The 12,552-nt window shown below is 29.8% G+C and overlaps 1 protein-coding gene and 1 long non-coding RNA gene across 9 annotated transcripts in view; both read left to right on the forward strand.

The window, feature by feature from the left end:
• The window catches only part of LOC142333864 (uncharacterized), a 782,720-nt gene that overhangs the window by 588,575 nt on the left and 181,593 nt on the right, over positions 1 to 12,552 (forward strand). The window lies entirely within an intron of this gene.
• Positions 7,730 to 11,829, forward strand: LOC142333866 (uncharacterized). Its single transcript, XR_012758733.1, has 3 exons — positions 7,730 to 7,922; positions 10,411 to 10,536; positions 11,691 to 11,829. It is a non-coding gene; the product is annotated as an uncharacterized LOC142333866 (long non-coding RNA).

Below are 12,552 nucleotides of genomic sequence, written 5' to 3' on the forward strand. Positions count from 1 at the left end.
TTCCGTCTATTCCAGGAGCCTTTCTGCCATTTAAATCTTTTAATGCTCTCTTAAATTCAGATCTCAGTATTGTTTCTCCCATTTCATCCTCCTCAACTTCCTCTTCTTCCTCTATAAAACCATTTTCTAATTCATTTCCTCCGTATAACTCTTCAATATATTCCACCCATCTATCGACTTTACCTTTCGTATTATATATAGGTGTACCATCTTTGTTTAACACACTATTAGATTTTAATTTATGTACCCCAAAATTTTCCTTAACTTTCCTGTATGCTCCGTCTATTTTACCAATGTTCATTTCTCTTTCCACTTCTGAACACTTTTCTTTAATCCACTGTTCTTTCGCCAGTTTGCACTTCCTGTTTTTTTTGAATAAATTATGTATTTGATTTTCTTATTTTTTTATAACTGAAAATTAATTGTTTCTATGCTAGTTTTTACAATAATTATTGTTAAATAACCATAATGTTGAATTTTTAGCAATTCTAATCAGAAAATTTTATTTAGTTGAGTCGCTATAATAAAACAAAATTGCCGCCATATCAGTTGACACTTAATTTTTGCAGTAATTCTGTTGTTTGTCGTCGGATTTTTACGACTAAGGACTCGTTTTGATTAAAAAAAATACTTCATAATTTTTATAATAAAACGCAATTTGATAAATCTAATAATTCCTAAATATTTAAGATTGAAAATTTTATACGAACCGCCATTATTAAATTTTTCAACGAAGAGTATCGTTATTTTTTTTTTCCTATTAAAAAATCTTAGTTTAAAATAAAGTACCAAATTTTATCGCGTTATCTCTAACCGTTCTTGAAATATAATTTTTTTCTTAAAAACCGAAAATGTCGTAAAAACAGAAAAATTTGGACTTACATTCAGCGGGCAGTTTTCTTCAGTTTTATTAAGTAGAATCACTTCCTAGAGTTTGACCTCACCTTTTAAGAACACCAGCTATAAAATAATAATAGTATTTTAATATTAGTAATATTACGCCTTAGGTTTTTTAAATTATTTCGAAATAAGAGTATAGTTATTCATTAAATTAATTTTAAATACATATATATATTTTTTTTTGTAGTGTAATCGTTTGAATTTACTTTTATTATTTTTTATGCTATTAAATTAACAATAAAAAATAAATATGTATTGTAAAATAGAAGCTTTATTTTTGGGTGTAGTAAGCTTAAATTAATTAAATATGCAGCTTAAATTTTGTTCTCTATACGTATTGAGAAATATATTTTATAAAAAGTTGAACGTTTTATCGATTATAGTAATTCAATTGTTTTTTTTTTTTATAAAAGGTACCTGACGGAATGTTTTTCTAATTATAATATTCAGCTCATTACAAATTTATAGGCTTTAAAAATAACTTATAGATGTACTTGCAAATACCTCACACTTACTTACTCTCTTTCTCTCTCCCTCTGTATATATATATATATATATATATATACTCATATATGTAACACGAAATACTCCCACAACTTTTATAAGCTATTCCACCGGTGAAGTTAATGGAAAAAGTAAGAACTTAATTAAGGAACAGAATTAGTGGTTTCATATTGATTTTGACTTGAAAAATCGAATTCAATTGGTCCCAGAACCTTATCTGCAGTAATTTTTTTTAGAAGTTTGGGGAAAAACCAATAAATTACGGTTCCGGTACCTATTTTATTCGATTTTTCAGATCAAAAATTATTTGCAATCGCTAATTCTGCCCCTTAATTAACGTCTTAAAAATCTCAGTACGACCTCTATCATCGGGGTAAACGAAATATTACGCTAGCTGCTACTCGCTAACGAAACGTTTTAGGACTTTTGTTTGTATGTACTTATCCGTTATTTTTATAAGTAGAATAGGTTATAAAAGTTACGGGAGAACTTCGTGATATACTTTGTGTGAGAAAAGTAATGAGACTGATTTATTACTTACCAAAATTTTTATTTTTTTTCAAACAATGTTATCCCCTTCAAAGAAGTAGTTCCCTCGGGCAACTGAAGTGTAATATTTGCCCGTGCGAAAAATGATAGATATATTACTAGTATTGGTATTTAGTAAAAACCGGTATAACTTGTTTTACATCTGTGATAATTTATAGAAAAATGAAATTTGATTAATCTATTCGTAATTATTTAGTTATATTACGAACAAAAAAAAAGATGAAAAATACGTATATTTTTATTATAAACAGAATTTTAAAGACTTAATTAAAATTCAGTACTACGATTATTCCGCTTCATAAAACTGAAATCCATTTTTTACTTACTGAATTCATTAAAAAAACAAAAATATTCGATCCGATAGAAATACAGTTGAATATGTGTTTTTTTTAAAAAATTCTCTTGTTTATTTTGGTTAAAAAAAAACAAACGAAACATCACAGACTACTCCATCAACTTGCAGATCAAAATATTATCAAACGACTAGAATAAATGTTACGTAAGCTTATCTAAAACATTTGATACCGGTATTGCATATCTCATTTAGGTTTCTGTTTATCTTTTCATTTAGTGGTATAACATTTTTTGCTACCAGATCTGAGTTAGTCTGCCCTATTGGTTTTTAACGTTACATCTACCATCATCCGTAGTTCATTTTTATGTACAACCAAAACACACACGTACACACACACACACACACACACACACACACAGAGAGAGAGAGAGAGACGCATACATATATATATACAGTGTTTCTAAAATGGTGAGCTGGTTATACTTTTTCTGATTCTACTTGCAAAACTAAACAATAAATATCCTTAAGAAAAATGGGAATTTCTCCTTCCTTCTCCCCCTGACCATCCATTTTGGTTATTTTTAAACAAAAATTTATATATCAAGTTCGGATAGACGAATTTGTAAGCGTGTTTGTAATAAAGTTTTAAAATTATCAAAAAATTAGGACTTAAATGACTTCGCAAATTACAAAATCGCGGCCATTTTTATTTTTCAAATCATTAGATCTCCATAAATATTATTTTTATCAAAATTTATGTTATTTTCTTGAATCGTAAGCCTTTTATTTTGAAGAATATTTTACTTTTTAAAATCCGTTAACAAATAGCCGAGTTACGGCAGAAAATTAAAATTTCAAATCTTTACTTAAACATTTTACAAGAAAAAAAAACTTTTGCAACTCCGAAATTTTCATGAATATCTAAAACTTTTTTTTCTAAGCAGAAATATCACAAAAAGCCCCATTTAATGCGGGGCCCTTAATTTTTCAAAAATCTATTTTTTTACATTTTTATTTTATTTAACACTAGTTTTAAAGCATATTAATCTTAAAATAGTCTCCCCGATTCAGGACCCATATTTTCATTTTCGATTTTGATATTTATTAAATACTACCATCTCCATAGTGGCTTCCGCCGCTCTATATGGTTACATATGATTAATTGTATGTCGACCAATATTTCTCGTTTTGGATAAATATGAGCCAAATCGGACCATAAATTAAATTTTTCGAAATATCTCGACCCCAGCGCCACCTAGCGGGTCCAAACTAATTCAGAAACCTTCGCGGGCGTGCGCGCAACAACTTACAAACTTTTAATAAAAAAATCTTACTACCTTAATTATACAACCATATGCACAAAACATCTATAACAAAAAATGAATGTCCATACACAAAAATAAGACATTATAACTCAGTTCTCCGACCGGAAATACTTTACGGATGCGAAACCGTATTTGGACCGTACCAGTCAAGGTTTACTGACAAATTGGAAAAGATTGAAAGACAGATTCTACGACGATGCATCGGGAAAAACATTAAAAAAGACGGGATTTGGAGAATTATTCCAAACGATGATCGTTTACAAAACGATCATCCCGATAACTAATAAATTTAGAACGAAAAGAATTTCCTTTCTAGGACATATTTTAGAACGGAAGAGACCAGACTTATCAAACGGATAATCGAAATTTTCTGGAACAAGAAGAGCAGACCGAACCGGTTAAACGAAGTACAGAAAGAAATGGAGGAATTAGACGTAACCCGTGAAAACCTTAAAACGAAAACCGGAAACTATGAGAAATAAAAAAATAAAGAAACAACATTCCGATCAGAACTCAAGAAAACAATAAGCCGGGTGTACTCTGAACAAGAAGATCTGAAACCCTTAGAAATTACTGCCAAAAAAGAAAAGCTGAAAAACAACAAATCAGCAAGAAAAGAAAGAACTTGGCAAAAACATGAACTAAAGTGATCCATTATGAAAAAAAAACCATATGCAAATTTGTTAAACACTCTTATTATTTTTCTATATATATATTTTACACTTTATTCACTAATGCGCTTTTTCTTGAGTCCTTTTTCTGATGCAGTTAAGGAAAAGTTTCAGAGCTTTAATAAAATAAGTAAATTTTCTCACAACTTCGATTTATATATCCATATATATTAATACAACAAGCCTACGTACACCTGACCACCACATGTACTAACAAATCGGGATTTTCCGCTAGTGATCGGTCCATTCCGGTGCTAAGCTAAGGAGGACGCGTACACAGCCACACATACAAATGCTGTTTATGATAACCTTTTGTCCTAAATTTTTTTAATCACTTGTTGACGCGTTTCGGAACCACTCCACTGTAAAAATGTATTTTATACTGTCACTTCTATGGAATGGAATGCAAAGTTGGCAGGAGTTTCACAAATACTTCCTACAAATCGCAGAACCTGGATAGTGTCCCATGCTGCTGGATGATTCTAGAATCGGGCGTGTTTAAGGGTTTATTTTTAATTACGGGTCTAAGTTGTAATTTGTGTATTATTTTATATTTAAGGACGGATTTAATTGCATTCCAATCCGTTGTTAACCGGCGTTCTCGAACCCATTTTATGGGCCGACCGCGGGAGGCTAGGCTTTTGAAACCTGTCCTCCCGACGTGATTCCCCTTCAAACCGTCAACTGAAGTCCTTTCGGTGCTAACGCTTCATAGGCTAGCAGGAATACGCCACAACGGGACACTAACTCTTTGGAGGGAGCAATGCGCAATTGCCGATTTAATTTTATTTAATTGTAAGTGTTGTAGGAAAGGCCTACCTCTTGTTCGTCACTTCTATATTTGTGTTAATCTTTATATACTGTTCAGTCAACGCCCCTCCCTATATTTGATGTCTTGCCTTATCTGGTCTTCTTGTTTATTTCTTGTTAACGATTATATTTATCTTTTCATTTTGTTTATCTATTTCTTGTTTTCAGTAAATTGATTGTTAATCTTTTATTGTTATTTTAAAATATAAAGATTTTTAGATTTCTAAAATATTCATTCTTTCTCCTTTTACACATTTGTAAATTAATTCCGTTGATTCTTCTATTTTCATCGGGGTATTTCCTTTTTTTATTAAATCCGTTGCGTAACTGGAATCGTTACTTTTGATTTTTAAAAGATTTTATGTTATATCTTAATTTTAATCTCCTTCCTGTTTGTCCAATGTAAGATTCCTTGCGTTTAAATGTTATTTTGTATATACTATTTTTGTCGAATATATATTTATTTTCTACGTTGCTATTAAATATCTTTTTTAATGTATTAGCAATTTTTATACTATATTTATTAAAAAATTGTTTAATCGCGTAAATTTCTTTCCCTGTAAATGTTAATTTACTCCGTCTAAAGGTTTCTTTATAGGTTGATGTTTTAATATCGTTTAATTTATTCCTATTTTTATTCATTTTTCTGATGATTTATTTTTTATACCCGTTATTTCTGCTGTTTTTTATCTTTGAAATAGTATTTTCAATAAATTAACTGTACTTATTAGAGAGTTCGGTGCTTTATAACTACTTAAAAAGCATTATATTGATACTTATTCGTACGGGTAGATTAATATTAAAATGAGTTTTGACGAAGAATCTTGTTAATGAGTCTTTACCAGTAACGTGACTGATGATGTCAACCGTCGTAGTTTAAAATATATCTAATTGATGAAAGTTTAGAAATATTATTGTTAAAGAAAAAGTATTATATACATAAAAAATATTTGTTACGCAATAAAGTACTGGATAATGTGGTTAAGATAAAAGGACAAATCGATAATTTTTTTATTAAATAAAGATACCTGGTCTTGTTTTTCTTACACGAAATTAATCTAGATAAAATTTAAGTTATTATTTGTCAAAGTTTAGAAAGCTCAATTGAAATGCAGGGTGGGGATGGATTGCTAGACTGGTGGCCGGCTTCTTTCTACCTACGATGTCTTTAAAACACTGTATACTATCCCCTCCTATAAGTGCCGTATTACTTCAGGCAATCCGGTGAGAACTAATAATTGTGCATTCTAAACAATAATACAGTTTAAGTTACCAATTTGTCATCAAAATAGGCTGTATTTGAAAATCCTTACCTACGGATTGATCTTTTGTCCATTCGTTACGAGCGATGAGGGAAATAACTTCAGATTTTTAACATCCCCTCCCATAGATTTTTTAAAAACTCAAAAATATTTTGAAATGCGTTTTTCTCTGAATGTATGCATTTTAGAGAAACGTTTTTGAAACAAAAAATGTAGAGGACATTCTCCTCTACAATTAATGTTTTTTGAAGTAATGCCGTATAATTTGAAATTGATATACTAGGTGGCGCTGATGCTGTAAAAAAACGTGTTTTTCGGGTTTTTCACTTGAAAAAATTGTTTTTCGTCTGTATTGCATTTGAAAAAGTTGTTAATCTCAAAAAAGCAGACAACTTTTACTTTAACAATTTTCTTGTACGACTTGCCGTTTTGGAACTGTAGCTTGTGAAAATGTTGTGAATCGGGCACGTGTTCGAAACCGGTCTAGTCGCTGAACAATGACGATCTCCCGGCTACAGTAACAATAGGGCCGCTGCGTTGCCATTGAACCGCTCTAACTCTGGAATGTTAAGTCGTACAAGAAAATTGTTTCAATATAAGTCGTCTGTTTTTTTGAGATTAACAACTTTTCCAAATACAATACAGACGAAAAACAATTTTTTCCGATGAAAAAACACGTTTTTTACAACTTCAGCGCCACCTAGTATTTCAATTTCAAAGTATACGGCATAACTTCAAAGATATTAATTGTAGAGGAGAATGTCCTGTACATTTTTTTGTTTGAAAAACGTTTCTCTAAAATGCATACATTCAGAGAAAACGCATTTCAAAACGTTTTGAATTTTTCGAGTTTTTCAAAAACCTAGGGAGGGGGATGTTAAAAATCTGGAGTTAAGCTTCCCTCATCACCCCCTAACATATGGAAAAAACATCAGACGGTAGGTAAGGATTTTCAAATAAAAATACAAATTGAGTGTACTATACTATGAATATTATCAACATTAGAATGGCAGCTTAATATGTAAATAGTAGCATATAATAAATGTATTTCTGTTTTCAAAAATAAAATATATATGCATCATTTACTCATTTATAATTCATCGTTACTAATTTTATAATTACTCCGATTTCGGTGGCAGAGTGGTAGAATTTTTGTATTTTATCCGAAAATTTCTCGATTCGAATCTTGGCACTTTTTCACATACTTCAAAATTTTCATCCAAAAAAGAAATAATAAAACGGGTAGGCAGTAATTATAAACTGACGGATCGGCTTACGGTTATCTGAAGAAGAATAAAAAAAATAAAACCGCAATTTGTTATCAAAAATTATTATATTTTATAAAGATATCTTATTTATTTCAATGAATTTCCTTCCCGATTGGTTTTTATTTATTTAATCTTTTTCTATATACGTAAGAGGTTTGTACACGGTTGTGTTGTTAAGTTAGATATCGTTTTATAATATTTCTTTTTAATTACGATGAAACGGATTGCTATTTTCTTCGTTATTATATTTGTAATATTATTTAATGTTATTGAGATGACGTCAGCTTTTCCTGCAATGTATACAACAGACGTCGATATGGATGCAGACCATTACCGAGGTAAGTTTTCCTTACTTTTTCTTTTTCTTTTTTAATTACATATAAATTATAATTTACCAATTAGTACTCGTATATTAAATGATGTAACTATCCTTTAGTGGTATTTAAGTAATGACGTCTGTATTTATATTATAGTTATACGCAAATATTAAAAATAAATTAACGATAGACCAAATAAATACTTGTTTTATATATTATTAGTTACAAATAAAGGATATTAAAGAGCATTGAACAATAATTAAAGGGCATCGGCAAAGTAAAATAAAAGGTCAGTTCCTTTCGTATTACATCCATTTAATGTTTAATGAATTTGAAATATTGAGAAAATTTGTCAGATTAAACGTGTACTTTTGTTCATTTAATAACAAAATACCCATTTAAAATTTAAAATCCCATTCTTTCATTAATTGTATTATTTTTATTTAAGTCATTAATTATCAGTACTTTTTTTCTTTGTTTTTTGTCTACAGTCATTTGACTGGTTTAATGCAGCTCTCCAAGATTCCCTATCTAGTGCTAGTCGTTTCATTGCGGTATACTCCCTACATTATACATCCCTAATAATTTGTTTTACATATTCTAAACGTTGCCTGCCTACACAATTTTTTCCTTCTACCTGTCCTTCCAATATTAAAGCGACTATTCCAAAATGCCTTAATATGTGGCCTATAAGTCTATATCTTCTTTCAACTATATTTTTCCAAATGCTTCTTTCTTCATCTATTTGCCGCAATACCTCTTCATTTGTCACTTTATCCACCCGTCTGATTTTTAACATTCTCCTATAGAACCGCATTTCAAAAGCTTCTAATCTTTTCTTCTCAGATACTCCGATCGTCCAAGTTTCACTTCCATATAAAGCGACGCTCCAAACATACACTTTCAAAAATCTTTTCCTGAGATTTAAATTAATTTTTGATGTAAACAAATTATATTTCTTACTGAAGGCTCGTTTAGCTTGTGCTATTCGGCATTTTATATCGCTCCTGCTTCGTCCATCTTTAGTAATTCTACTTCCCAAATAACACAATTCTTCTATCTCCATAATCTTTTCTCCTCCTATTTTCACATTCAGTGGTCCATCTTTGTTATTTCTACTACATTTCATTACTTTTGTTTTATTCTTGCTTATTTTCATGCGATAGTTGTTGCGTATGACTTCATCTACGCCGTTCATGGTTTCTTCTAAATCCTTTTTACTCTCGGCTAGAATTACTATATCATTAGCAAATCGTAGCATCTTTATCTTTTCACTTTGTACTGTTACTCCGAATCTAAATTGTTCTTTAACATCAATAAGTGCTAGTTCCATGTTAAGATTAAAAAGTAACGGGGATAGGAAACATCCTTGTCGGACTCCCTTTCTTATTACGGCTTCTTTCTTATGTTTTTCAATTATTAGTGTTGCTGTTGGACACCTGTAAATGTTAGCAATCGTTCTTCTATCTCTGTATTTGATCCCTAATTTTTTTTAAATGCTGAACATTTTATTTCAGTCTATGTTATCGAATGCCTTTTCTAGGTCTATAAATCCCAAGTATGTTGTTTTTTTTTCTTTAATCTTCCTTCTTAACAGTACTATACACAGATATCTTATTAAAAAAAATTTCACCACGAAAAAATGATATATTTAAATTAAAATATTTCTAACTTTTTTTTTTCATTTTGCTTTTCATTTTGGCAATTCGTGCGAAGGTCCAGGGTTCGAATCCCGGTCTGGTTCTTTTAATAAACTACCAATTTCCATCGGATATAGCTGTTGATTCCCCGCTCTTTCATAAGAAGAATATTCATTTCACGATTTTTTTTGTTTTTTATTAGTTACATAAGTGAACGCGAATGGGATTTGCAATCAATTTGCAACATTTATCTGAGAATCTGGTTATAAAACGCTTTACATCGCATCGCGACAATGAAAGTAGAGGGCGTTAAAATATTTTTTATGTAGTTGTTTATAAATTTTCTCTTTATTATTAAATAACCCTCTTATTTAAATACAGTCATCTTAGTTAAAGGTAAAAACCTACAAATAATTGATAAAATTTCGCGATCGATTCTTATAACCACATTTCATCGTCAAATGTAATTTATTTTCATTTTTTAAATAATCCTGTGTTATGAGAAGACTATCTTACCCTTGGTACGTTCTGAAATACTTCACATTTTGTGATCGCATAAAATTGGCGTTATTCAAAATGAGTTCAGTACACGACACTTTTTATTAAGAGTGAATTGTTCAGATTTGTTTTCATTTAATTTAAGTTTTAATATTTTTAACTATTCTTGTAAAGATGAAGGTGTAATACTTTTAAATATAAGTTTAATATCAAGTTTCTTAGCATATTTTAGAGTAACAGTAAATACAGTTAAAATACATATTAGTTGAAAAACCTTTTAAATTCATTTAATTATAGTTAATTAATTTAGTTTACGTATAATTATAATTTACAATTTTATATTATCATAAAATCTTAATTAATTTTTATAGTTAAAAAAATTCGTCAGTCCCGATTTGGTTGTCTAAATTGTGTGGAAAATGATAAAATTGATGGTAACGTGCAGTCTTTCTCAGAAGAATAAAGATAAATAATTCTGATATCAATATCGGATTACTGTAAGTATATATATTTAGAATTATTTATAAAATATTAATTTTTTTTTTTAAAGTTGGCAACGGAGTCGCTATGCATTCCCGGCATTGAGAAACTGGAAATATATTTTGAGGATTGTTTTCTTGAACGATTGTAATATTTTCTTTTATAGTTGTTTTCATTTAAATAATTATTTAAATGAAAAAAAAATGAATTTAAAAGAGAATTGCAGATGTCCGTAGCAGAGTGGTTCGACCTTTCATCCGAAGGTCCCGGGTTCGAATCCCGCTCAGGAATTGAATTTTAACATACGCTGAAAAATTTCATTTTCATATCCCACGAATAAGCTTCAAGCTTATCTGGCATATCAAAAAAAAAAAAAATTTTTAAATAGAAAAAATAGAATATAACTTTTAAAAGTCTCATTTTGGGTCCAGAATAAAACAGAACTGCCAAAGCTACTTTAATTTTAATAGCCCTTTGAGTGATGAAGAAATATACAAAAAATATACTTAAAAAAAAATAAAACAATTAAAGTCAAACAACAGAAAACAGAATATATTTTGACTGAAACATCTTGAAAATAACACCGAACATAGAGGTACCAGAACATATATTTGTAGCGTAAGAAAAGGCCTACATCGTCCTGCCTTAATAACTCCCTAACTATCAGTTTCAGAGACGTGAATGCGGTGTCATTTTATAACGTTCATGGTCAGCTCATGGTTGTTTTATAACGTTCATGGTTGTGAATAACACAACTTCACCCTACTTCGGGGCGAAAAAATGTTCCCAGGAATAACACGAATAAAAGTGTATTCTTAAAATTTGAAAGTATTCGGTCGGCTGTTCTCGTACGATGCGATAACAAACAAACAGACAAAATTTATATATATACCTTTTTGAATAACCGTGATGTGTTAAATCGAGATTGTTACTGATGCGTCCAAAAGTTAGTTTTCAATTAAAGTAACAAATACCCCGTTTGAATTTTACAAATCGGACGATTTTTTGCAGAAATATTATAAGAACACCTCATTGCACCTCCAAAAATAACGCTCCAGAGGCACCCCATTTTTACTAATAAATGAAAATTTACCAACGATATAAATTTACATTTTATGGAGTTGAGATACATTTTTGTTTTATTTTTTTTTATTTTTGTTTCTTTTTTCAGCATACCAATACTGGGAAAAACTGATTCAATTTGCCTTTGAAGGAAAAAAAAAAATTAATAAGACCAGATTAATATATATATAATTTCTTTCACTTTTCCTTGTGAATAAAGATATTATCAATAAATCAGTTTAATGTTTGATTCACGTAGTTTTATTAAATAACTAAGGAGTATCTGTTCGTCCGAACATAATACTAGGACAATCCACTAGGAGACCATCTCTTTGCTAGACGATCATCTAATATTTGATATATCTATGAAACGTTGAGAAAGTATAAGACTATGTTCCATAGCTATCAACTAATTTTGACCAATGGTTATGTGAGTATGATTAGTTTTACGAGTAATAACAAATTCTCTTAGAATTTCTTTTTCAATAAAACCAATTAGCAATGAAAAGTTTAATAAGATTTTCTCAAAGGAATATTATTATTATTACTGTTCTATCAACTATTAACTCCTTTCTATCAAAGTTATTATCTGCTATCTTCTATGCTAAACTCAGATTATTTCATATTACATATTTGTATAAATATATTTCTTTTATAAATTATATTATTTATAGTCAAAGAGGATGGAAGGGAGATAAAATACTGAGAACTGAATTTAAGAGAGCATTAAAAGTTTTGAATGGGAAAAAGGTTCCTGGAATAGACGTGGTACATGCAGAATTACTGCGCAGTACAGGTGTGCAGGTGTGGAAGAGATAGATTGATTATACAAACTGGTGTGTAATATTTACGAAAAAGGGGAAGTTTCGTCAAACTTCAAAAAGAGTATTAGAGTCATGATACCGGAGAAAGCAAGAGCAGATAAATGTGAAAAATACAGAATAATTAGCTTAACTACTCAAGCATCAAAA

The sequence above is a fragment of the Lycorma delicatula genome, chromosome 13, assembly GCF_047948215.1.
Source record: "Lycorma delicatula isolate Av1 chromosome 13, ASM4794821v1, whole genome shotgun sequence".
Taxonomy (NCBI): Eukaryota; Metazoa; Arthropoda; class Insecta; order Hemiptera; family Fulgoridae; genus Lycorma; species Lycorma delicatula.